The sequence below is a fragment of the Papio anubis genome, chromosome 1 (assembly GCF_008728515.1).
Source record: "Papio anubis isolate 15944 chromosome 1, Panubis1.0, whole genome shotgun sequence".
Taxonomy (NCBI): Eukaryota; Metazoa; Chordata; class Mammalia; order Primates; family Cercopithecidae; genus Papio; species Papio anubis.
This window is the reverse complement of record NC_044976.1, coordinates 127,207,989-127,229,611: the sequence shown is the minus strand read 5'-3', so window position 1 is coordinate 127,229,611 and position 21,623 is coordinate 127,207,989. Positions and strand designations below refer to the sequence as shown.

At 53.3% G+C, this 21,623-nt stretch overlaps 1 protein-coding gene across 12 annotated transcripts in view; it reads left to right on the top strand.

The window, feature by feature from the left end:
- The first annotated feature begins 13,252 nt into the window (after positions 1 to 13,252).
- Positions 13,253 to 21,623, top strand: part of MEF2D (myocyte enhancer factor 2D) — a 40,049-nt gene continuing 31,678 nt past the window's right edge. For 9 of the 12 annotated variants that reach the window (XM_021924929.2, XM_021924925.2, XM_009183578.4 and 6 more), the window contains exon 1: positions 13,254 to 13,603. The gene's annotated coding sequence lies outside the window, so the exon portion shown is untranslated. Of the gene's footprint in view, positions 13,604 to 14,182; positions 14,254 to 21,623 lie in introns of those variants that run through there. The other 3 variants (XM_021924905.2, XM_021924903.2, XM_021924901.2) reach the window with 3 other exon arrangements.

Sequence of the window (21,623 nt, the reverse complement as noted above, 5' to 3'; positions counted from 1 at the left end):
CTAATTTTTGTACTTTTAGTAGAGACGGGGTTTCATCATGTTGGCCAGGCTGGTCTTGAAATCCTGACTTCAGGTGATCTGCCCACCTTGGCCTCCCAAAGCGCTGGGATTACAGGTGTGAACCACCACGCCCGGCCTGAGACTTGCTTTTTTCACTAAACAATTTGTCTCTGGGACCATTCTGTCAGTGGGCCCAGATCCAGCTCATGCCTCGTAAGACTGTGCAGCATTCCATAGCACAGATGTTCCAAAACACGGCACAGACGAGTTTCAAACATCTTTGGCTGTGGCCCGGCTCTTCAAAGGAAAGCTTAGTTGGAAGCCCACTGTGTAAAACAAGTGAACGAAGCCACGGGGCAAAGGAGGCAGAACCCCGCCCTGAACAGTGCCCTCCAATCTTCTCCTGGAGGAAGAGGTTCCTGAAGGAACTCTTAGCTTTCCATGGCATCTTTACAATCACTCACCTATTTATAGGGTTCAAGAACAGGTTACGGGCTGGGCACAGTGGCTCACGCCTGTAATCCCAGCCCTTTGGGAGGCTGAGGTGGGCGGATCACAAGCTCAGGAGTTTGGGACCAGCCTGGTCAACATGGTGAAACCTTGTCTCTACTAAAAATACAAAAATTAGCCAGGCATAGTGATGCACCCCTGTAATTCCAGTTACTCACGAGGCTGAAGCAGGACAATCGCTTGAACCCGGGAGGCGGAGGTTGCAGTGAGCTGAGATCGCGCCATTGCTCTCCAGCCTAGGTGACAGAGCAAGACTGTCTCAAAAAACAAACAAACAAGCAAACAAAAAAAACGAGCAGGTTATGGCAGTGCATCTCGGTCTTGAATGTATATTTGAATCACCTATGCCTCTTGTTAAAGTGCCAACTGTGATTCACAGGTCTGGAGTGGAGTGGGATCCTCTGACGTCCTGACAATCTCCCGGGTGAACCCCATCTAGCTCCTGATTGTCCCTCTTTTTTTCTCTAGCCTTCCACAACAGTCGTGGGAATGAAATCCCAGAGTTTTGAAAATATCTTTCCCTCTTCTTAAAGATTAGAACCTCCTATTTTCATCTATAGTATTTTTACACCTCTTCTATTCTCCAAAATTCTTCACACACCAGGGACAATGCCACCACAACCATCTGGGCAAGTTCCCTCTGTGCCTCTGGTGAACTTCACAGGGTGGAGATAGGAAGTCACTGAACGAATGGGGCTGTAGATTTGATTCTCACATTTTCAGAACTCCAATTCTCTTATTTCCACTTTAAACATCTGTCTTAGGAGAGAAACGGGAAGAAAATAGGAGTTGGGAGTTCTATTCACTCTGTCATCTGCCACCGTTACTCTACCTGCTGCAGCAGAGGTCCCTTTTTTGGCTTTTCTTGATACTCTTGCTCCAAAAATGACTCCCCTCCCCTGGTTCCCTCCTCCCACCCATCACCCCTCACCCCCTTGAAAGAGAGAAAGGGCCTTTTGCTATCCTTTACCTGTTCTACAAACCTCTGCCAGGCTTTGGGCTTCCTGATACTATACCAACAGATTTGCACCCTCCTGAACTTGTTCTTGGTTACCTCTTCCTCCTTCTGTAGAGGACGGAAGGAGAGGCGCCATCCATTGCTGCAAGGCAACGAAGTACATTGCACGTAGTTTACATGATCTATTGTAACTTTGGCAGCACTTCATGAACATTGCTGTCACATAATCATTGAGAAAACTGAGACTCAGAAAGGGTGAGTGACTTACCCAAGGTCACACAGCTGGAAATGACTGAGCTGAGATTAGATCTCAGGTCTGTTTGACCCAATCTTCTCTCCCCACCTTCTCCAAATCTGAGCAATTGAGAGGTCCCTGGGTGACTGCATCTTTCAGTGCCCTTTCTGTCTCATTAGCACTTTATTTATTTATTTATTGAGATGGAGTTTCACTCTTGTTGCCAAGACTGGAGTGCAATGGCACGATCTTGGCTCACCGCAACCTCCGCCTCCCGGATTCAAGCGATTCTCCTGCCTCAGCCTCCCGAGTAGCTGGGACTACAGGCATGCGCCACCATGCCCAGCTAATTTTGTATTTTTAGTAGAGACGGGGTTTCTCCATGTTGGTTAGGCTAGTCTCAAACTCCTGACCTCAGGTGATCTGCCCGCCTTGGCCTCCCAAAGTGGGGGGTTACAGGCATGAGCCACCGCGCCTGGCCTTCATTAACACTTTCAACATTGAATTTGTGAGGGTATTATGCTAACAGTACTCTATGGGTTGAAATCCCAGAGCCACTCACTTTGTGCTGTATGAACATGAACATCCTCCTTCAGTTTCACCATCTGTAAAATAAGGCTGATCGTTCTTTGTCAGATGTCAGACAAAGTATTATGGGCTATTGTCTGATGATGAAAATAGTGCACACAATGCCTTTCAGAGTGCCTGGCATAAAGCAGGAATGAAAGCAAAACAAGCCTGTGCCCTTCTTGTCCTCAACTTGGCATCTTTCTCGTGGGCCTCACGTTGCCCCTATGTCTTCTCGGCAATGCAGCCTCTGGGGTGTGTGAAATGGAAGACTCAGAACTTCCTAGCCCTTAGTGAGAGAGGGAGAGGGCTGAAGCACACCCTGTTCCCTGCGGAATTTGGGGACCGTGCCAGGATGGACAGCAAGAAGCTATTCACCAGTATGTGCAGCATGTGTGAGTGTAGCGTCTGATGGGAGAACAGGAGCCTGCCAAGATACCAGAGAGGAGACGGGCACTGAGGAGGAGGGGCTGGGTGTCCGCCACCACGGAACACATGCCTCATCACTTCCCTAGCACCCTGGCTGGCAGGTCATGAGTGCTTGATCCATGCTTGCTGAATGAAGGTGCCCTCTTCTGGATAGGGGTTGAGGCAATGGAGGAAGTGACAGAAAAAGGGAGGCAATGGCCCTCTGTCAACCCTGAGCTGTTCCTCACATTTACAGGCGCACAGGCCTGTTAGAGATGCAGTGAGGCAGGTGACAGGGTCAATCGACAAGTCTTTCCCTCTTGATCATTACCTCATTCAAACTCCAGTCCACCAAAAAAAAGATAATAATAATAATAAAAGAGAAGAAAAATAACAGCAAATAGTGCAGCACTTCAGCTTTGAGGACACTGACACTTCCAGCAGATGGCTGATGGGTGTGGGGCCCCTGCTGCCCCACCACCTCCCTTCTGTGTAGGCTCCTCAGTAGCCTCTGTGACTGGGAGGCTGGTCCAGGGTCCAACTGGCTTCCCTTCCCATTCTGTCACCTCCCTACCAAGTCTCCTCCCTCAGGTCTTTGCACTTCCACAGAAGTTCCTACCTTTTAGCAGATGGGCAAGTCCTCGACCTTCCTCCAAGATTGGTGTGAAAGATGCTCACCCTTGTCTTTCATGCCCTAGCCCTTGCCCTCTCCAACTCTCAGTCCATGGAATGTCACACAGGTTCGCATGCACAATCGCAGCCTCCCGGAGGATTGTGAGCTAACTCAACAGGCTTCCTGAGCGATGGGTCCATACCTCTGTAACTGTCTTGGGGAGGCTGGGAGAGGGAGCCTTGAGCTTGGTCAACCCTTTACTGTCTCCCTGCCTCCCCCATACCGTTGGTGACAGGGTCTTCTCCTAGGACCTCCAGGTGCACAGCCTCTCGTTGCTTAGCGATGGCGTACCTCTTCCCCATAGCTCGGCAACCTCCCACAGCAGCTCAAAGAGCAGCCGTGAAAAGGAAAGCTGAGCTGGACCTTGCAGGAGCTGCCACTGCTGCTGACGGAGATGTGTGGGAACAAACCCCAAAATAGGCCTGAGTGTGAAACCCAAGGCTCTTTTTAAACACTCAGGTCCCACACTGACTCTTGGAAAGCCCTGCCATGCTCCCCTGTCCCCGGCTTCTGCCACGCTGCTGCCTTCCCCCGCCACACTGGGCCTCTTACTCCACTTCTGTGCTCTTGGCTGTCTGCCCCTCTGTCTGCCCTGGGTCTCTGGGTCTGCTCCTGGGGTCTCTCCCTCTCTTGGGGCTCAAGTGTCACTTTTGCTGCCACTTGTCCTTCTGCCCATCCTATAACTCCTGTCCATGTGTGGGTCTCTGGGTCTCTGTGGCTGCCACAGCCTCTCTTGCCCTCCTTCCTGCTCAAGCTGTGTAACTGCCAGTCTCTCCCTCGCTGCAAGAATCCCCTCATTCCCACCCCCAAGGGCTGCTCACTGTGATAACCCCACATTGCCAGAATCACCATGACTATAATCCTCTGTTACTACCTTTTTAGGAAAGGCCTGTGGTAGGAGGGGTCACAGAAGTGGCCCCCAGGGAGACCTGCCTTTCTCACTTAGCCTGCCCTGTGCTTCTGTTTCAGTGGAAACTGACATTGGACTTCAGCATAGTCCAATTAGAAGAAGACCAGGCCTGGCTGGGCGCGGTGGCTCACGCCTGTAATCCCAGCACTTTGGGAGGCTGAGGTGGGCGGATCACGAGGTCAGGAGATCAAGACCGTCCTGGCTAACACGGTGAAACCCCATCTCTACTAAAAATACAAAAAAATCAGCCGGGCATGGTGGCAGGCGCCTGTAGTCCCAGCTACTCGGGAGTCTGAGGCAGGAGAATGGTGTGAACTTGGGAGGCGGAGCTTGCAGTGAGCCGAGATAGCGCCACTGCACTCCAGCCTGGGTGACAGAAAAAAAAGAAGAGGACCAGGCCCAGGAAAGAAAAGAAGGACTACCTTACCTCCATCCCTTCAGCTACCATGTCAGAGTTCCCAAGAGAAGCTCCTGAAGAGGCTCAGCACCCGTGACAGCCAAGAACTGCCCCACCCAGAACAGTGTTCTCCACCCCCAGCTGATGGTGATGCCACCCGAGGGCCTGGTGCCATCTTCCGGTCTCTGTGTTCACCAAACTAGTCCTCTGCCATCCCATCTCCCTCCACTGCTGATGCTTGGGTCTAACAAGATCATCTGTGGGTTAAGAATCCTGAACTAGGGAGTAGGTTGGCAAAGGGATAGCTGACAATAAGTATGGCCAGAGTCAAGTGGGGTGGGGTGGAGGACAGTCCCCAGGCAAGATAGGGGCTGGAGGGGTGCTGAAGTGAGGGCACGAGGGAGCTTTGGGAGGGAGGCCTGGGTTCTGCCTTCTAGCAGAGGAAGCAGCCAAACAGCAGAAGGAACTTTCAGGCCGGAGGCCGGACCAAGTGACCTCACCCAAACACTGTGGTCTGCTGCTATTGCAACCTGGAGAGTCTCCCAGCTCTCCTGGGTCCCCAAGTAGGAGAGCTTTTTATAGTTCACTCCCCAACTTAGGTTTGAATAATTAAACAAGACGGACAGAAATAGCAGCCGGACAGTGAAGGCAGGTTATTTTGGGGTTTTCTGGAACACAGTGCTCCTGGGTGTCACCCCACCCCTGCAGGGGGGCGGAGCTAACATCAAGGCTGATGGGAGATTCCTGTGGGGGAAACCCACCCACACCCCCAGGGTTCCTTGTGTTGAGGAGGTTGCTCTCAGCCAGAGGAGGGTCTCACCACTTCTTCCTCCTCCTCAAGGAAAGAGAGGGCTCTCACTGCCTTCTGATCATAGCTATTCCCCTGGCAGGAAGTCCCTCCTGTTGTCTGTCAGGCCTTCTACTTCAGAGATGGTGACAGATATTGAAAATCAGATCGATAAGCAGCTGCAAGACAGGCTGAACAAGGACAAGGTGGCTACTGCTCCTCTGGCCAAGGAACTGGAACCAGGTGATAGGAGGTCTTGTCCCCTTCTCCACTGTAATCGCTGGGGAGCTGTGGAGGGAATGAAGGTGGGGGTGGGGAGTGGGAACCAGAGCTAGGGACAGGAGAGGAACTGGCTGGGGGTCAGGAGTAAGATGAGGCTGCAGAGAAGAAAAGCTCAAACGTGGGTTAGTGTTTGGATGAAAAACCCCTTTTCCAGCTCTCTTTTAGTGTCCTCTGTCCTTGACAGAAGCCCAGCCTGGGTTTCTTGGGACAGGGTTTCAGTAGCTAAACTGGGGATGAGGAGAGGTCAGAAGCCCCCTTCCCCACCCAGGTCTTCATCGCAGACCAATCCTTTGTGGCTTGTTTGCATAATACAGTACTTTTGGTTCAACTGTAGAGATTAACCTCAACTCTACCTTGAGCTTCTACCACAGAGCCTTAAAACCTGGGGCACAGAAGGGGCACAACTAGTGGTAAGGGGGTATTTATAATGTTTTCTTCCTTTGGATAACAACTTCAGATTTGAGTTTGGAGGTCAAATTTCAGGGAATACTGAAATTGTTCACGTATTCATTTAATTTTTAAAATTTTTATTTAAAAGATGATGTCTCGCTGTGGCTGGATGCAGCGGCTCATGCCTGTAATCCCAGTACTTTGGGAGGCTGAGGTGGGTGGATCACAAGGTCAGGAGTTCAAGACCAGTCTGGCCCATATGGTGAAACCCCATCTCAACTAAAAAGATAAAAATTAGCCAGGCGTGGTGGCACTCACCTGTAGTCCCAGCTACTCAGGAGGCTGAGGCAGGAGAATCACTTGAACCCAGGAGGGGAGACGGAGGTAGCAGTAAGCCGAAATTGTGCCACTGCACTCCAGCCATCTAGCCAGGGCAACAGAGTGAGACTCCATCTGAAAAAAAAAAAGAGATGTTTATTCATTCTAAAAACCTTTTTTCCCTCCTTAAGACGGAGTCTCGCTCTGTCGCCAGGCTAGAGTCCTGTGGCACGATCTCTGCTCACTGCAACCTCTGCTTCCCCGGTTCAAGCGATTCCCCTGCCTCAGCCTCCCGAGTAGCTGGGACTACAGGCATGTGCCACCACACCTGGCTAATTTTTTTGTATTTTAGTAGAGATGGGGTTTTACCATGTTGGCCAGGATGGTCTTGATCTCCTGACCTCGTGATCTGCCCACCTCAGCCTCCCAAAGTTCTAGAATTACAGGTGTGAGCCAACACACCCGGCCTTTTTTTTTTTTTTTTAATAGAGACAACGTCTCACTATGTTGACCAAGCTGGTCTTGAACACCTGGCCCCAAACTCCTGACCTCAGGTGATCCTCCCATCTTGGCTTCCCAAAGTGTTGGGATTACAAATGTGAGCCACTGCGCCTGGCCGAAACATTTTTAAAGCACCAATTATAAGCCTTTATCCCCCAGCTTGATGCTGGGGAATAAATCAGGATGGCAAAGTCCTTGTTCTCAAGAAGCTCACACTTCAGTGGGAGAGAGGGCCATGTTAAAACCTACCCCCCACAAGTATTGAATGCTTACTATGCAACAGGTACCATACTAGAACTTCACAGAAATGGATGCATTTAATTCAAACAGCAAGTCTAGCTCTAAGTAGCATTAACCCCATAGGACAGTTATTACTACTAAGATGAAGAGACTTGTCTAAGGTCACTCCACTAGTAAACAGTATTAATGGAATTGTAACCCAAGTTTATATTATTCCTAGTTCTGTGCTCTTAACCACTGCTCTCATGGTCTCTAATGCATGGAAGGAAGCGACAGGTTTATTAATTGCTGTGAGCATTCAAAAGACAGTGCAATTGTCTTTAGCTGGGCGTGTTTGTGCTATGCATGCTGGGTGGAGCAATCAAGGAAAGCCACCTAAAGGAAGTGGTTTTGCACTGGACTCAATGGATCAGTTCATTCATTCTACAAATACTGTGCATCCATGGATTCAACCAACCTTGGATGGTGAATACTCAGAAAAAAAATTGCATCTGTACCGAACATGAACAGACTTTTTTTTCTTGTCATTATTCCTTAAACAATGCCGTATAACAACTATTTTCATAGCATTTACATTGTATTAGATACTAAGTTATCTAGAGATGATTTAAAGTGTATTGGAGGTGGTGCATAGGTCACATGCAAATGTTACATTATATCACAGATTCAGCAGATTTTGCTATGGGAAGTGTCCTGGAACCAGTACCCCATCAGGTAAGGAGGAAGGACTGGACTTAAATTGAGTCCCTACTACATGCTGCTTTCTAGATGCTGGCGACACACAAGTGAAAGAAGTCCTTGTGCTTATGGACATGCAGGGCAAGGATAAGGGAAAGGCTAAAATTATAATTGGGCGAGTCTCAAATGCCAAGCCTCCACTTTCACAGTGGTTCTGCTCTCCTGCTCCTGGGTTTCTCTCCCATGAGCAAATACACCCTCCTACTCTGGGAAGTCCTTCTTAACGTCTACCCTGCATTTCTTTTTTCTTGTTTTTGAGACGGAGTCTCGCTCTGTCGCCCAGGCTGGAGTGCAGTGGCACGATCTTGGCTCACTGCAACCTCCGCCTTCCGGGTTCAAGCGATCCTTCTGCCTCATCCTCCCGAGTATCTAGGACTACAGGCGCGCGCCACCACGCCAAGCTAATTTTTGTATTTGCAGTAGAGATGGGGTTTCACCATATTGGCCAAGCTGGTCTCGAACTCCTGACCTCGTGATCCGCCCACCTCGGCCTCCCAAAGTGCTGGGATTGCAGGCGTGAGCCACCGCGCCCGGCTCTACCCTGCATTTCCTTCTGCTCCAAGACATTTCCCCACATCCCATTTCGTTCCTCCCAGGCCAAGTCTCACAGCCAAAACCTGGCAGGCCGCGAGCGTCTGGCCCTTTAAGTCTGCCTTCTTCCCCCCACGTGCCGTCTGGTTGGGCTGGCGACGCTGACGCACGCGTGACGTCAATGGCAGCTGGTGGAGTCTGGGCACGAGGAGCGAAGTTGGGATGGGGGTGGGGGGCGAGCGAGAAGGCTGTTAATTTGCATTTAAAGGGGCCACTCCCTGGTTAGCGATCAGGGCTCTAAAGAAATGTGTATTCGACAAACTTTCTGTCCTGGGTTATGGGGCAAGAAAAAGCCGTGGTACAGCTGAAATAGGCGACGACTGGAGTTTGCGCTGACAATTATGTCCTTCCGCGGAAAGGGGGAAATAGTCCGTCGGTGCCCTGGCTGGGAGCACGTGACCGGGAGGGGGCGGATGTGGGGGGGGGCAAGAGAGAAGGAGGGAGGAGCTGGGGAGACGACTGTCAGGCTGTGTTTCAGCTGCCCCCACCCCCACATCCTGCCCACTCTCCTGCAGCTGCCACCACATCCTGCCCAGCCGGGGGCAGGGAGCTTCTGTGGGGTTGATGCACTGACCGAGGACCTGGCTTTGGCACCCCCTCCCTGCCCGCTTCAGCTCCAGGGTGGGCCGTCTGCCCTTTGCCCCAAGCACCCTGACCCTGAGCTTGGGGCACAACTCTGCCAGTACAGCCTGACACCTCTCTGCCTGACTGCCCTTTCCCCCCAACTCTGGCCTAAACTTAAGTGGGACTTGTGCGGGGCGGTGGGACAGGCCAGACCACAGCCCCATCCTCAGGCTAGCACAGTTGTCAATGGACAAATGAGGTGTTCAATAAACGGTTTTATAATCTGAACTCAGATACATAGCTGCACACACATACGCACACACATATACAGATTCATGTTAACACATTTGCTGAGTGCATTCTATGCCAGGTCCTGCAAGGCCCTGAAGACTCAAAGTCGAGTTAGATTGCTGCCCTCAAGGGGCCCAGGATCTGGTGAGGAGTGTGTACAGAGGAGGCAGATACACAGAGCAGGGTGCACTATACAAGCAGGTACAGAATAATACCCAAGTCCACACACAGCATGTATACACAGAAGTGCTGTACACCTGCTGATGGCCTTTCCTCTCACAAGACAAGGTGGCAGATGTAGGGACTGCTGGGATCACTTGAAAACTGGGGGAAAAATGATCAGCTCAATGGAAGGGATGAGGGATGGACATAGGGGACTGGAGATTGTCCAGATGGCTGCAGGGAAGGTGAGAGGGGGCCAACCAAGGTGCCAGACAGATTAGAGGCTGGACCAGCAGTAATGGCTTCCCAGGGCTACTGGATAGGCAGGCAGAGAAACGGCCCTTGGGGCACGAGGATGAGGAAGACTTTTACAAATTTAAGTTGGATTAGGGATGCTTGGGAAGGGGTGAACAAAAAGAGTTGTCTATATCCCTCTGTCATATAAACTTACGAAGATGATATGGTGGAGAGGAGTTTATACATACTTTTAAAAGACTTCAGTGAGCATGTAAGTGTTTGATTCCTAAAGGATTTTATAGCAGCTTTGGCCTGTTAGGTAACTTTTCTCTAGGAAAAATGGATGGGTAGCCACAGTGGGAGGAGGAAAAATGAGACCTAGGCATCTGAACTCGCTCAGGTATTTCCTACCTAGGGGATTCTGGAATGGGAAATCCAGGGGCCAGAAGAAAAAGATTTAGTGAGACACTTTGAGGAAGTCCTTATTTCAATCTAACTTCCAGCAACATTACTCCCAAACCCTTTCTTACCCCTCCATGGGAATTAAGGCCCTATGTTTGTTACTTTCGCTCACTCATTTAGTTTTCTCTATATTCTAAATTATATCCCAGTTGTAGTGTCTGCCTTTCCTACTCTGTTCTCTAGGGAATTTTGTCAGCATCTTGGGGGTCCAGCACACTGCATCTCACCCACTGAGCTCTTCCCTCCTTTCCCTTTTCCATCCTGCTCCTGGCCCTTTAAAATCCTCCCCAGGTGACTCACCTTCCTTCCTCATTCCTTTGTTAAGGACCCAACATTCCAAGACTGGGAGGATCAATCAGCCAATCATAGCCCTGCCAAGCCTACCTCAGGCTTGAGATTGGCTGGAGCTGTGGTTGGCGGGAGGCTCACCACACTGATATAAAGGATGTTGGGGAGGGGGTTTCTGGGAATCGGCCCTGGGAAAGAATTTGTTCTGGGGTTGGTTAGTTTTTGGAGAGACTCTTTCAAGTACAGCTGGAGCCAGAGGGTTCTTCGGCTTGGAGAGCCTTGAAACTGAAGGCGGCTGAGAATCCAGCTCTCTTGGTCTCCTGGGGGCTTGGCTGACCCCTGCCCACTTTCTTTTCTTTTCTTTTTTTTTCTGTGATCTGGGACCCAGAGGTCTGAAGGCTGAATTCCCAGGCCTGATCCTAAGAAGTCTTTTCCAGCAGCCTTGGATCTCTTCAGTCTCAACATTCTGCTTTCCCGACGTCGGAAACAGCCGGAAAATAAACACCCTGATGACTAAACGGTTTCTCCAGCTAGAGCCTAGGGAAGCACTAAAAATAGAGGCCACAAGTGAGGGGAGGTTCCCCACTTGAGGGGGGTTGGCACTTTCCCATCCTGCTACTGCCATAGCCTCAAGCCTGGCACAAGGCTCTGTTCTTCTCTGTCCTTGGGGGAAGAGGCAGATGGGCTCCCCCTGCCTACCCTGAAGTCTTTTGGGCAAACTAGCCCTGCCTGGCAGGGGTAACTCACATCTTCTGGTGTTGGGGGCCCAGCCTCCCAGACCCAATGAGGAACTGAGAAGCTATATTTGGGGACACGATGGGACACTGTTTCCTGAAACGGGGGTCAGGTAGAAGGGTTGGAAACTGAGGCCAAGGAAATAGGAGCTTGCTGGCTTCCTGTCTTAGGACACACAAGATAAGTCTCCAACCTATTTGCAGAGCAAGTCCACTGAACTCACCTCCTTTGAGGCTTGCATGGGCCAATGGAGGCCTAGAGGGTTCTTTGCAGACCAGCCCTTGGCCCAACGGTCTGGTTTGGGTTATTATACAGTATAAGACACTGTACTAAGCAATCTGCTTAGAAGAACTAATTTAATCCTCACACTAAATTTCTGAGTTAGCTACTATTACCACCATCTCTTGTCTACCCATGAGGACCATGAGGTAGGGGGAAGTTAAATAATGTGCCTGTGTTCACAGTTAATGAATGATGGAGTGAGGATCTGAACCACGGCAGCCTGACTGCAAAGTGAACATTTCTAACCACCATGACATGTTGCCTCTCTCTATATATTGGAGTCTTTGTCCGGTAAATCAGATCCAGCCAGATAGAAATCAGGGTGTGTGTCTGGGCGCGGTGGCTCACGCCTGTAATCCTAGCACTTTGGGAGGCCGAGGCAGGCGGATTGCCTGAGCTCAGGAGTTCGAGACTAGCCTGGGCAACACGGTGAAATTCCATCTCCACTAAAATACAAAAAATTAGCTGAGAGTGGCGGCATGCGCCTGTCGTCCCAGCTACTCGGGAGGCGGGAGGCGGGAGGCGGGAGGCGGGAGGCGGGAGGCGAGGCAGGAGAATCGCTTGAACCTGGGTGGCGGAAGTTGCAGTGAGCCAAGATCGCGCCACTGCACTCCAGCCTGGGCGACAGAACAAGACTCCGTCTCAAAAAAAAAAAAAAAATTCGGGGTGTGTGAAGAACTGAGTGCTCTTCTGTTCTGCAAGGTTCTTTGAGATCTAAGCCAGATGCCATCATTTCCTTACGCTCCTGGGACAAAGCAGCAGGACTTGGAAGTAACAGGGATACTGAAGAGGACGGGTCAGTTGTCCAGTAGGCATGGCACCCACACTCCTGTTGTAGGGCACGTAAAGATTCACCACACCCTGGAGCAACCAGGAATTTGAAAATAAAAAAAAATTAAAGAGCTACTACTGCTGCTTTAATAAAACATCTCTGGGTGTTTACTGTGCGGCGGGAGGTGGGGAGGAATTAGGGTCCCGCCCCTTTAAATTGCCCCCTCGGCAGTGAGTGCTGTGGGGCCCCGCAAGCACTGGAGATTAGGTCACCCAAGAACTATGAGCTGTCGCTTTAAATTGCTGGGCGTCTGCCGAGCCGGGACCTGGGACAGGAGGGGGCCTGTCACAGGTAGAGGGAGCAACTGAGCTCCCTAGGTAACCCCCCCACCCCCAAGAATGTCGCCCTTAAGTGGGGCTTTGTCACACACCAAGTGGGGGAGATGGGAGCTTTTCACCACTTCCAGTCTCCCCTTAATTTATCTACTTAGACTCCCACCTCCCAACTCTCCTGGGGCCCGGGGCCCGGGGCCGGGAGGAGGTCCCGAGGTGGCGCGTGTTGAGAGTGTGCGTGCAGCTCGCACGGCCTCCCCGGAAAGGACCTCCTAGAGCACGCGGTAGCAGCAGCGCCAAGCGGGCGGCCGGCGTGCTCCGAGGGGCACCGTGGGAGCGGACGGATCCCTTTAAAGGCCTCTGGGTCTCGCCTTCTTACTTTGCCTCGCTTGGTCCCTTCCTCCCTCCCTCCCGGTAAGCGGAGGGATCCGCCGCTCCCGGCGCCACAGCCTAGCTTGAGAGGGCGGTAGGGCGGGGGCCGACCCGACTCGGCCCGGCCCGGCCAGCCCTGGGGAAGCGAGGGGCGGGGCCGCGTCCTCGGGACCGCCCCAGCCCCGGCTCCGCCCCGCAACCCCCACACTTGCCTCCCATTGGCCCCCACACCTGTCCGTCACCCCGTTCTCCCCACCCCTCAAGCTAGGCTGAGCTGTGCCTACGTCGGCCTCGACTCCCGGGGGCTGGAGGAGTTACCTTTGGAGCACGAAAGGAGGAAGGAAGCAAAATATCAACAACAGCCGAGGCGGCTCGGGCGCTCGGCCCCGGTTCCCCGCTTGCCCGCCGCCCGCCTGCCGGCCCCCGCGCCCACGACGGGGGCCCAGGCCCCACGGCGCCGCCCAGGGCCCGCGCGGACGCCGGCCTCATTTATTATTCCCCCCGCCCGGAGCTGCGGCTTCCTGGTGTTGAAGATCCCCTGGACCAGGGGCGAGGGCTACCCGCTCTTTGCCGTGACAACACCGTTCCCCCAGCCGGGCTGGTGAGTAAAGAAAAATAATGCGCCTGCCACTTTAAGAGGCCCCCTCCCCCACCCGGTCCAGGGGTTGGGGTGGAGGGTGGTCTAGACCGTCCCCCTGAGGGGTGGGATGGGGCAGCCCCCGGGCCGGGAGGAACTCGCGAAGCGGGCCGTGTTTTCGTGTGGCGTTGGCGGGGATTACCTAGGGGACTGTTTGTGTCAGGGAGTCTGCCGTGGGGGACAAGTGGAGTGGGCTGCAATTCCCTTGGGTGCTGGGAGTACGGGGTGGGGACGGGCGGATTGGGGTTGCGCCCGCTTGTTCGCGTAGGGGGTTTACGACGGCCTCCGAGCGGTCTGGGACGGGGCGCCATCCTCCAAGGGGGTCTCCGGTGACAGCCGGGAGCGACTGACATTTTAACAGCCGGCCCTCCCTCCCTCTCCCTCCTCTCGCCGCCTGTTCCCTCCTCCTTGGCCCGAAATGGTGCAGAAGGGGGCCTGGGAGGGCGGCGGGAGGGTGGAGGCGGGGGAGCCGCAGCTGTTTGGGAAGCGGGGGAGGGAGGGGGGATGTTGTTCAGATGACACCGGGGTGGTGGGTTGGGGTGTGTGAGTGTGTGTGTCTCCGGGGCCCGTGTTTGCCGGGTGCCTGTGGAGTTGGGACGCGGAGTCGCCACGAGGTGGGCACGCAGGACCCTTCCTTGGGACCTCCTAGCCCCGCTTCCGAGACCCCTGATGTGGTTTGTCAGCAACCCCAGCTGGAGAACTCCCTGGCCAGAAGTTTGCAGCTGTTCAACATCTGGGCAAGAGTTCTCTAGTCCCTCTCTCCACCTATGGCAGGCGGAGCTGGGCTGCGAGTGGGGGTTTAGGGAGTTTGGGGGGGCTTTTGGGAGGGTGGGCCAAGGAGACCAAAATGCATTTAGTCCCCTACTCCAATGCCAGCCTCCCTCCTACCAGGTTTGGGTCTTAGGGGGATGGGGGAAAGGGGCCCCCTCCCCCTAGTGAATCACGCTGTCCTCTCAGCAGCTTTCTGAGGGCTCACCCTGAAAGGAAGGCACTCTAGGAGCCACCGACTGGGTTATCCCAGGTTTGCCCCTCTGAGTGGGAGCCTCCCTCTGCCTCCCCTTTCTTGGTGCACTGTTGATGGGTTGGGGGAGGGTGTCGCGGGCTTGGGGAGATCCTGTGTCCCTCTTTGCTGTGCCCAACCCCCATTCGAGTTTTCCTCGGAGTCCTGGTTTCTTTGCTTTGGGGTGGGGGTGGCCCTTATCCACTCCTCCTCCTATCCCTGCAGTGGGTCTCCGCAGCAATTCAGGGTCCAGCCTAGACTATGGGAAGTTTGCCGTCTGGGGCGGTGACCTTGGGCTGCTCTGGCCTGGAGATAGGAGGGAGAGTGCAGGTCAGCCTGAGATTGGGTGTTTTGGCGTTTGGGAGCTGTCCACCTCCCACTCCTCTCCCAACCCCAACAGGAAGGTCTCAGTAGCTGAGGAGAGCACTGAAAAGGCACATGTCAGTGTTCACAGATGTCCACCGCTTGTGGCCACGGGGTCACACCCGCCCCAGGACTTAGTCTGGCTCTCCCAGCTCCCACGGCCCTGCCTGGGAATGAATTTCCTTCCTGTGGTTTCCCAGTGTGTTGGGCAGGAGATGGGGGTGGGGTAGGACTATTGTGGGAGTGGCTGAGGACCTATTTATACGGGGTGATTGGGGGACACTGGAGCTTATATGGAACTTCTTCCCCACTTGCCCCAGCATAGGCATTTGGGCCCTTGGGTCTCAGTGGTTATATTCTCTTTGTTGTAACTCCCCTGCCCCCGCCAACACACCCTGTATGTTTGCATATGTGTGTATATGTATGTGTGCGCAGTACATTTGTAAAGGGAGGGGTCTCTAGTCTCTCTGGAGGGAAGGGGGAAGGGAGGAGCTTTTACTCACTCCTGTAGGGACCAAAAAGGTTGAGTTTTTCACATGAGATCACACAACAAATCTGTGTAAGAGCTTTCGTCTTTCCACTCGTTTAGGCACAACTTCATAGTAGGGAGGGATTCTAGGAAGGGAGACATACAGTCCGTGTTCATGGAAGCCCCAGTCCAAGGGGAGAAGCAGGACCCAGAGAGCGTCATGATCTTTATGTTGGGGGATGGGTGTGGGGAATTGGCTAGAGCTTCTGTCTGCTGTACTCAATGCCTGAGAGAGTGGTGGAGGACTTGGAGGGGTGGCAGGTGCTGTCCGTGTCCACTCCACTCTGCGCTTGGTGCCCCTGGGCTGGAGGGCCTGGACATCCTGGCTCTGCCCCCTTGGCTCCTGGTTCTCCTCATAGGCTGGGAGATATGATAGTCTTTCTGGCTGCTGTTATATAATCTCTCTGTAGCAGGGTTTTTTTTTTTTTTTTTTTTCCTCCAATCTTTCCTGGGAGATGTGATGGGGAAGAGAAGGCAGAGGGAGACTCTTCAGGTTGGGGGGCGCTAAAGGAGCAGTAGTAAGGAAGGTTGTGGTGGGAGGTACCTTGGCCCCTGAGGAGGCCTTGGGGATAGGCCCTCATTGATTGTGGCCCAGCCCCTCTGACCCTTCTCCTCTACTGTGCCCTCAAAGGGTCCCTCTGCTGTGGTCGTCCCTTGCTCTTATACCCCCAGAGAGGCCTGGACCTCTGCCCATTTTGTCAACCTTCTCTTCCTGGCCAGCTGGGCCCCCTGCTCTCCCTGATTGGCACTGGATCCAGAATCTCAGTGCTTTTGCTGGCCTGGTGTGGGCCCTTGGTTGCACACTTTGCCACACACCTGAGTACCTCTATGGGGACAAGGGAAGTCCAGGATCTGATGGGTGGGCCCAACATTTCCCTAGTTGTATTTGAGCCAGGCCCCCTGTTTCTTTGCCCCTCTAGTCCAGAGGGTGGTGGCCTTACTGGAAGAGAGGAGTTGAGGGCCTTGACTTAATACAGGCCTTGACCTCTTGGACACAGATCGTCGTTGGTGTTCATCAGGTTCTGTAAGTGAGGATGTATGAGGTATGAGAATCCGATGTGAGCTTGGAACCTGCCATCAAGGGTCGGGTTCTCTGTCTCCTGGCACTGTGGTGGTGAGATTCTCCCCATCCCGCGGGACCATGGCTGGGACTCTCGAGACTCTCTGAGGCCCGCTGGTTTAAGGCAACTATCTCTCTTTTATAGGGAAGGAGGAAATGGTGGCAGGCCGGCACAACCTCAGCATCACTGTAATCGCTGGTGGCTTTTATGAGCCAGTCATGGGGCCGGAGTCCGGCCAACTGTCTGTCCTTCTGTCCCAGTTTGGTGACTTACTCATGGAGGGAGGGGCGGTTAGGTACTAGAAGCTGTGTTCTAGAAGCTGGACGGCTGACTGTATTGTGGTTGATGTCACTCGTCTATCCATGATTACATGGATATATCACTTATAATCTCTCTGTAGCAGGATGGAGGTAGGATGGAGCTTAGACTTCAAGAAGAACTTCCCAGTGGGGAAGCTGGGGAGAAAGAGATGGCTCTAATTTGGCATAGGAAAGGAGGGGAACGCAAAGCGCTTTCTTTTCCAGTGGCTCTCCCGAAAGTCCTTGACCTTTGGCCTGGCGGGGTCGGTGCTGTTTGGATCTTGGAATATTTATTTTCTTTTTCCTCTCCCTGCTTGTGGCTGAAAGTATTCTGAGGCATTTGTCCTGGAGCTGTGGGAGAACTAGCCATTAGGCCCCTTTCTCCTAGTAGTGGGAACTAGATAGGGGTCTCATGTAGACAGGCATGCCCAATGCGGTCCACAGCATTTAGTGGTACACATGCAGGAAGGTGTGCAACGCATACACACTGGTATATAGACACCCACAGAGCAGCTGCTGCACTGCGGGAGGTGGGGGGTAGTGAATGGCAAAGATGATTAAAGGATTGGAGAGTTGGGATGGGTTTGAGGGGACCGGAGGCAAGAAGGCGAAGGGCATAGCAAGAACTTTGAAGAGAGAAGGGCTGACTAGAGCAGGAGAGATTAAGGTTAGACCACAGATGGGCAGGCAGAGCCCCGTCTGCAAAATAAAGAGCATGGCTTGTGAGTCAAGGAGCCTTGGCTGACTTCCATCCCTGCCCCTTACCCCTCCCTCACATGCTCCTCTCTGTGGTCCTGGCACAGCCTGCCTCTGCCCCTCACACTGACCGTGTGTCCCCGGGTCACTCCTCTTGGGCCCCAGCTTTCCAGATGTACAGAGTTTCGCCTTTCGGTGATTAACACCTGGGTGTTTTGGTGGTTTGTCGTTGGTCTCTGTTGCCCTCCCCACTCACCTTGATGAACAAGGCCACTGTGAGGCATCAAGGCTACATCAAAGCCCTCAGGCATTTGGGGGTAGGTCCTTGGCCTAGGTGATCCCCAAGGCCCTCTTCATCTGACATTTTCCTTTTCCTGTGGCGGAGGCTACAAGCCTCTTTTTTCTGAGAGCCAAGTCATGCTTCTGGTTAGTCCTGGCTGGTGTGGAGACAGGGGAATGCATTCATTGATTCTGCACAGGACCCTGGTAGCCAAGGGGGTGGGAGGCTCTTGTGCCTGTCTTACGTCTCTTCTTTCTGCTGTAGGCTGGGAGGGGAGGGACATGTCCAAAGCTCTGGCCTGTCGCTTGCCACACCCAGGCGGGACCATATTTACTCATTTAAACTTACCCTCCCAGGAGGCTCTGGGCTCTAGGCCTGGTCACTGACCTTGGCTTGTTGCCTCTGGCTAGGTGCTCTGGCCACTCTCCTAGGAGCTGGGCAGACCAGGAAACCATACAGAGGGAGGGTTTGTTTTTTTTTTTTGTCCCCTGGTCAAAGGAGCTTTACCCTCAGCATTACCCCACTTGCCCAACTTTCCAGTATACTTTGAAGACCAAAAACCAAAACTTTTAGATTTTTTTTTGAGGCAAGATCTTGCTCTGTTGTCCAGGCTGGAGTGCAGTGGTGCCATCATGGCTCGCTGCAGCCTCCCATTCAAGCGATCCTTCCACCTCAGCCTTCTGGGTAGCTGGGACTCCAGGTGTGAGCCATCGTGCCCCGTCCAAAAACCAAAACTTTTGAGATCCCAGTGGAGAGAGGTGACAGGTTCCCAAAAGGGAGGGAGGAAACTTCCATTTCTTGTGTTCGTGTGTGCCAAGCTTTGTACTGAGCATGGGAACATAAGAAGACTGTTTCTCTCTAAAACTGTTATTTTGAATTGGAAAACACAGTCTCAGAGATTTAAGTGACTTATTTAAGCTTTCCTAGTTATTAGGTGTAAAGGGCTTTTGTCTGAGATTAAAGGAGAGATCCTGCCCTGCAGGACAGGGCAATGGAAAGGAGGCCTGAGAGGAGGAGGAGGAGAAATTGAAGGGAAGAGAAAACCAGGATTCCTCAGCAGAGGGCAGAGAACCGGCCTTTGGTGGCAAGGTGAGGGAGGTATTGCTTTGACTTGAGTGTCATGGAGAAAGCCCCCAAAGCAAGGGTTTGAGGGCAAGATCAAATGACACTCCAAGACCCCTCCTGCTATCCCTGTGAGCTGCCGCATGGGACTGATGAGAAGACACTGGAGTGGGAAGGCTTGAACCACAAGAGGCTGGGCTTGTTTCAAGGCAGACACAAGGCCGGTGTGAGCCTCCCAGGCCCAGACCTGGGGAGTTGGCCCTGGAAGGAATGTGCTAGAACTCCCAGATGAGGGAGACTCGCTCCCACTCCCATCCAGGTTGTGAGCAGAAGCCTTGTGCCCAACAGTCAGTCTGCCTCTGCCCCTTATTTCTGGTGACCTTGAGCAACTCCCTGCCCATCTCTGTGTGAGTTTCCATACCTGCGAAAGGGAAGTGTTGCTACCTGCCTCACATGGGAAGGGAAGGGAAGGAGGTTCCGCCAGAAAAAGTGTGATGGTTACATCTTTTCTCTCAGACCTTGAGCCTTAGGCTGGCCCAGGACTTGCCTGAAACAGGGATGGGGGCAAGCAATGCCTTTGGTGTCCAGGGTAGGGACTGGGGGCAAGCAATGCCTTTGGTGTCCAGGGTAGGGACTGAGGAGGCCTTGAGGGTTCCTCCTGGCCTAGGGCTCTGTTTGGCCCTGGGATGGTTTGGGAAGCTGAGCCCAGCCCTCCCCTCCCCATCCAGCCATCTCCTTGTCTGAGAACCTGCCTCCTCCACACTTAGCCCCACAAGTCTTGCCAGATCCCTCTGGCTGCTTGCTTGCTTACCCCTCATGATTCTCTCATCCTCAACCCACCAGCAAATACCTAGGGTTGAGGGTTGAGAGAACAAAGAATACAGAGAGAGCCCATCCCTGAGTTTCAAGTAGAAATGCGCGGCAGGAGGCTGGAGTGAGGAGAGGGGGCTTGGTCCCTTTTCCTGGGGTCTTTCCACTCCAGCTGGATCAAGTAATGTGTAGGCAAGGGAATAGAGCAAGGGGTTTGAGGGATGACCTCAAACCTTGAGATTTTCCCTTTAAAGCATGCGTGTATTGTGCATTTGGTGAGAGATGATGGTTGGGGTAGACTAGGAGGATGGGAATGATCTGGAAGTGGATTTTTCAGACCTTCCTGTCACCTCTCTCCTTAACCTATGTGCCCCTTTCCTCCAGCCACCACCACTGCCTCCTCTGTGCTGAGTCTCCTTATGCAGGCCTCTGGGGCCCGTGATGGCTGGGTGGGGACAGGTGTCCTAGCCCAGCTGCTTCCTCTTGTCTCCCCCACCTGTCAGCCTGGGGGTGGGGAGCTAAGGGGGCGGGGAGTTAGGGGAACCACTTAGCCCCTCACCTGTTCTGAGGGGTGGGGCCCTGGTTGTAAACTGTAGCAGGGGAGTCAAGAGTAGACAACAGGCAGGACTTCCCCTCAGAGGAAAGATAACTGCAGATCATAATAATGGCAGGGAAAACTTGATAGACAGAGGTCCTTGCTGGCAAAAATCTGAAGGGTCCCTGCACAGCATCCTCATGAAAGGGTTAGAAGCCAGGTATTGGTAAGGGGCACGGATTTGGGGACATGTATCTGCATAGCCTTGTGCAGGTACTACTCTCCCCACCCCCTTCCCTCTGGGCCCCCCCTCCATCTGGCTGGGCATCTTAGCCTCACCTGGCACCTTTCCTGAAAGCAGCAAGCTAATCCTGTAAGAGCTGCCTGGCTGGCCGCCTCAGCAGGCCCACGCAGCCACGATGCCCGCCCTCCCTCCGCTGCCAGGGGCTTAGAGGACTGTCCTTCGAGTTAGAAGGAGACCCAGCCATTGCCCTGAACGGCCCCTTTAAATCCTCAGTGGCTTCTCGAGGTCATGATGTCTCTAGGAGGATTTGCTTTCCCTGATTGGATTGGCCTCTTTCGGGTCCCCTGTCATCATCGTAGGTGAACCCTTCATGTTCTCCACCTCCCCTTTCCTCATAATTTGTGCTGTCCAGTCTGAGGTCCCAGACCTTGGACTCTCTCCCCGCTCTCTTTGCTCTCATGTCCCAGCAATGAGGGCTCAGACCCCTTCATCTGCTTCAGCCAGAGCAGCCCTGTCTCAGTTCTGTGGGTGAGAAGAAAGGATCTTGCTGCTTTAAAAAAGGGGACAAACACTGCCCAGGAAGAGAATGCCCTTCTGAGACTGTCTGCTGCCTGCCTCTCTCCATTTTTTTCTCTTCAGCCTGCCCTTCCTTTGGCCAGGGGCCCACACTCCTCATTACCCCATGCCTTTATTTCCATGGAAAGTCCCTCCCCTGATCTAACCATTAGCCCACCCGCTGCAATGGCAGGCAGCCCAGACCCAGCACTGGTGGCATGCTCATTCCAACGGCTCTCAAGCAGATCCGCCCCCAAGGCCCCAGCTGCCACTTTCACTTCTGTCTCCTGAGACCCCAGAGGGAAGTTGGGTTGGGGAGGTGGAAGGTGACACACTAACCGTCCCAACGGCCCCCACCTCTCCTCAGTCAGGGCTTCTGATGGCTAAGGGCCCCTGTCCATTGCTCTTGTCTAGATGACCAAAGTGGGTTAAGTAATAGTGGAAGGATTGGCTGCGGTGGGAGGGACGGCACTTAGATAGCAGGAAGGACTTCCTAGGATTGGAGACCACTGCTGGGCTTCATTGTTTCAGAGGATATGGGAGCGGTGTA